This window comes from Leptodactylus fuscus, chromosome 7, assembly GCF_031893055.1.
Source record: "Leptodactylus fuscus isolate aLepFus1 chromosome 7, aLepFus1.hap2, whole genome shotgun sequence".
In the NCBI taxonomy this organism is placed as follows: Eukaryota; Metazoa; Chordata; class Amphibia; order Anura; family Leptodactylidae; genus Leptodactylus; species Leptodactylus fuscus.
The window spans coordinates 65,439,918-65,445,050 of record NC_134271.1 but is presented as its reverse complement, the minus strand read 5'-3'; the positions used below and the strand labels follow the sequence as shown (position 1 = coordinate 65,445,050).

Below are 5,133 nucleotides of genomic sequence, written 5' to 3'. Positions count from 1 at the left end.
ATTTTCAGTATTCTGACGTGTGCATGTATACTTCAGGGAGTAGAAGGTGATAAACCTCTACCTGTCCCTCATGTCCACTCCACACACCTCTGGCAGAAGCTTAGCTCCCACTGGAAGAATGGATCTCCTTTCTACTGCCATTTTGAGGTGCCTGGATTGCTGTTACATGAGCTTAGATTCATTCATACTATGAAAAATTTAGGATGGAATCACACATGCAGTTTTTGTAGCCATTTTACTGTGAAAGCAAAAAGTCGATTTAAAAGGAATGGAAAATACCAGCAATGAGCTACTCTGTACCTTCCTGCTGGAACTGCAGTTTGAGGTGCAGTTTTTAAGCCAAAAGTATAACTTGAAGCTCCTGGTTTCCGATGCAATATAGCCTGCACCTACCAAGTCTTTGGGGAAAAAAAAATACTTTTTTTTTTTTTTTTTTTAGATTTCTTTTTTAGAAGTCTTTTTTTTTTGAGGGTCCAAATGTTCTATTTATACCATTTTGGGCCTATGATTTAATCGGTTTTTATTCAATGCTATGGTGTTCACCGTATTTTTTTATCTTTTGGAAAGTGGGGTTATTTTGAATTTTTAGGTTTTTTTTTTATAAAAGGCCTGATGTCTTTATTGATTCCATTTTGTGAAACATTTTTTTTATCACTTTTTTTTTCGGTGGCAGACCAAAAAAAATGTCAAGTCTGGCATTCTTTTTTCCAGCACACTTTTCACAGTGTACTAAAAAAATATTACCGCTGTATTGCTCTGTATATGTTTTTTTTTTTATTTACAAAACATTTTTGCCATTAAAGTCTTTATTACGGGCATTCACACTTGCGCCTGTGTCCGCCCACCAGGTCTTCATCCTATTTCCCAGGGAAACTCGATAGGGGACGGCTTCAGCGGTCATTTTTAAAACCCATTCCTGCATGTTTGACTTTGTGTCTGTCCCAAAAAAACGGTTTCCCCACGGAGAGGCCGCATACGGACACCGGTAGTTTGCTTTTAAAACCCATTCAAATTAATAAAACTGACCGCAGGGAAGCTGTCCCTTATCCAGTTTCTCTGCGGAATAGGACAGAGATCTGGCAGGTGGACATGGGCGCAAGTGTGAACGCTCCCTTAGAACACCAACTTTTTTTTTTACCTTGCCAAGCTTTTTTTGGAGCTTTTTTTTTTTTTTTTGCAAAAACAGCTTCCAAAAAAAGCCAGGCTGTTTTCCCCTCCCATAAAGAGAATGGGCTGAAAAAACCGCTAGCGTTTTTTTTCCATACAGTTTTTTGCAAAAAAAAGCGTCGCTTATTTTTGCAAGAAACTGCGCGGAAAAAAACGCGCGGTTTTCGCCTCCCATTCACTTCTATTGCTTTCATCAGGCGGAAAACGCCTGAAGAAAGGTGATGTCGCTTCTTTTTTCTGCTAGCAGAAAAAAAAAAGCTAGCAGAAAAAAAAAAGCTAGCAGAAAAAAAAAGCTAGCTGTTCACATAGGGCTCCATTGTAAGGGTTTTTTCAAACGTTGGCCGTCCGCGCGGGTTTTGACACAGAGAGAGATGTGAATGAATGAGCCGACAGGAGGGTGCTGCCACTAGGCAGAAGCCGCGGCCCAGCGCGCCGCGGTTTCCGCCTGAAGATAGGACATGTTGCTTCTTTTCTCCGCTAGCAGCAGCCCGCCGCTAGCGGAAAAAAGAAGCCCGGCGGTCTGCATAGACCACCATTGTAAAGGGGCGGATTTTGAAGCAAAATCCGCCCCTTTGCCCACGTGTGAACGAGCCCTAAAGGGGCTGATTTTGAAGCAAAATCCGCTGTCAAAATCAGCCTCTTTGCCCACGTGTGAACTATCCCTAAAGGTGTTGCAGTTGAATATATTGCCAGCATGCATGGAGGTTGTGGGCATTGTGAGAGACTACAGTCGCATAAGGGGGGAGGGTGGACTGTGTCATTACCTGAGAGAACCGAAGGCGGCCAGGACTGTGAGAGAGAAACTGAGTGAAAAGTAGCAGGGAAATCAGAGTTGCCTGTGATAGAAACCAGTGGGCCATCGTTCGTGAATAAGCGAGCAATTGTATGGTGAAGCTTGCATAGACCAACAACACAACTTGCAACATTAGGCAGAGCCCAAGTATTCCTTTCCAAGCAATGGTAGGAATGTACCCACAGAAGAGTTGTAAAAGGGCCCCTTCACACGGAGTTTACGCTCCGTGTATTCTGTACATTTTACACGTGTAAAAATACACATGTAAAATGTACAGAATACACGTACATAAACTCCGTGTGAAGGGGCCCGGAGATGACAGGGGCTCAGAGCCTCCTCCAAGGCAACCTGGAGTTTATTTTGAGTTGAATGATGCCAATCAAGGATACGAATGGCTGTGGCTGCTAAGCAGTATCGTATTGCAGGGCATCCCAGATGGCCAGACCACCCATTTGCTTGGGCTTAATTGGTACATTTTTGGCAATTCTAGGACGTTGTGACAAAGAGTAGGACATCGTCATGGATGTCCAGAATGCATCTGATGGCTACCAGTTAATGTTCCTTGGCCAAAACATAAGAGAAGGGGGGCAGGGGACATCCTTGCTGTATGCTGTTGTGGTAAATCCAAAAAACCTGCCAACTTAGCTACTGGCATAGTGGTGTATAACTTCAGGAAACTGCGGATTGTGGACAACTGGGCCTGCTGCTGGACTTCATCAAGGAAGACTTTGAGCTGTTGAAGATATGGTTCTTTGTGATAGTTGGGGTGAACGTTGTCATAGTTAGGGACCACTGGTGACAGGAACTTGGGGCAAGCGTAATTAAAAAGTTCTTCATAAATCTGTGCGTCACCCTTCTGCATACGCAACATTTTGTCACCATATTTTTCTCTCAGCTGGGTGTGAATACTCTCATCGATGCGTATGGGGTACATAGTGAGAGCGATAGCCAGTAGAGCATGCATCTGCTCATTCTGCTTGTTAATCATTTCATACTTGTATGTGGTTCTCTGGAACATACTCTTTGTTCTCTGAATATACAGCAGGATGTTAGCAAAAACACGAATAGCATCCTGATATCTTCGCATCATAAGGTATGCAAAACCCACATAGTAGTATGTGGTCACCTGGCACTCGGGAACTCGAGAGTACATGCTCTTCTTGTTGAGTTCGATGTTTTCCAACACTTTAATCGCCTGATAGTAATCCCCAAGCAGTGAGTGCAGACGCAGCAATCCAACCAAGCTGAAATATCCCAGCATCTTGTACAATGAATGTCTCCCATATTCACCAGCCACACTTTCAGGGTCACCTCCACTGGTGTAAATCTCCAGCTGGCGGTTAATGTTAGATTTGTCTACAAGTGAATGTAAAACATTTAGGACACTGTGAACATTCCAGATCTTGGGGTTGGAACGCAGGAATTCAATTTCTTCCTCTGACTTCTTTGCGGTCTTACACCGATACTGGCTGAATGACTGAAACTGGTAAATGAATTCATCGATAATATCCCACAGCCACTGGTTAGGCAGCTCCAAGGGTGCTGGACCATCTGCATTGAGAATGTAGTTGAACAGATTGCAGTAGTTGTAGTAAGACTCAAAGCGCTGCTCCAGTGTGGGTCCTCTGCTGACTTTGGCATAGATGTGTCTGTAATAAAGCTCCTTATAGAGAATCAAGAACACCGCATCATTCCCAACTTGGGGAGCAATTGCTTCTGCTTTAGGCCATGGGGAATTTTTGAAGAAACGTTCAGTTAACTTTGTCCAGCTGTTTTCATAGATATCTTGGATCTCATAAACCTTCTGGTCAATGACATCACTGGACACTCTGCTGGCTTGGAGTTCATACACCTTCTGATCGATCAGGTCAGACACAGTCTTGTGGAAGTACTGAATAAAGTTCTTTATCACTTCAGGAATGACTTGATACGTTTGCTGCTCGTACTGCCGCTCATATGCCAGGTCCTGCTTGGGGTCACCTGTGTGCATGTCATAGTCCGCCTGGTAGCTGTACAGATCATACGGGGTATCATAATCCTCGTACGACATGATAAATCCTGCAGACTACACCGGACGTCCACCGGTACCTGCAGCACGCACGGGGAGGAAAGGGGAAAGCAACTTCCGGTGACGGCTTGTAGGCCCGGTTCCTGTCACCAGTGGTCCCTAACTATGACAACGTTCACCCCAACTATCACAAAGAACCATATCTTCAACAGCTCAAAGTCTTCCTTGATGAAGTCCAGCAGCAGGCCCAGTTGTCCACAATCCGCAGTTTCCTGAAGTTATACACCACTATGCCAGTAGCTATGTATGCTGTTGTCAATCGTTACGGGAGGGGAGAGGGTGCCAATGACTCGAATTTGATCTCGAGGAGATAAATATAGGGCTTGTATATGGGAAAGAATAATGGGGCTATGGCACGTTGGGTTAGGGTGGCTTAGAGGAACTGCCAGTCCACTCTATCGAAGGTCTTCTTCATGACTGCCTTAGAGTGACAAGCATGGTGGATGGCAGAAAAGGCCTTCAGAGTGTTACCCCAAGCCTCCCTCTAAGGCAGGGGTAGGGAACCTTCGGCTCTCCAGCTGCTGTGAAACTACAACTCCCAGCATGCTCCATTCACTTCCATGGGAGTTCCAAGAACAGCAGAGCAAGTATGCATGCTGGGAGTTGTAGTTTTGCAACAGCTGGAGAGCCGTACGTTCCCTACCCCTGCTCTAAGGCAGCGCCGCACCTCCCATGAGGCGACCTGAAGCGACCGCTTCAGGCGGCGCTATGCCAGGGCCTCGGGAGGGCGGCATTTTTGATGACCTAAGCCAATCCAGGACAAGCTGTCCTGGACTGGCTTAGCGTCACCGTGTCTGCAGCCTGACACGGGAAGCGAGCGGTGTATTGGGGCGGCCCTGCTGGACGCAGTTCTGCTCCAGCGGCCGCCCCTCACACTCAGGCAGAGAGCAGGTCCTCTCCCTGCCTGCTCTCTGCCTGCGAACGCTGCTCACTCCGCTCAGCCCCGCCCCTTTCCGCTCGGCCCCGCCCCTTTCCTGTGACACCACCCCCCCTCAGCTCCGCCCCTCCACCGGGGGGGGGGGGGCGGCTTTCTGACACCGCTTCAGGCGGCAGAAAGCCCAGGTTCACCCCTGCTCTAAGGGATCTTTCACACGGGGCAAAATGG

General features: G+C 46.7%; 1 pseudogene; it reads right to left on the bottom strand.

The window, feature by feature from the left end:
• Positions 1-2,477: 2,477 nt before the first annotated feature.
• Positions 2,478-4,081, bottom strand: LOC142214457 (eukaryotic translation initiation factor 3 subunit L pseudogene; annotated as a pseudogene).
• Positions 4,082-5,133: the final 1,052 nt, after the last annotated feature.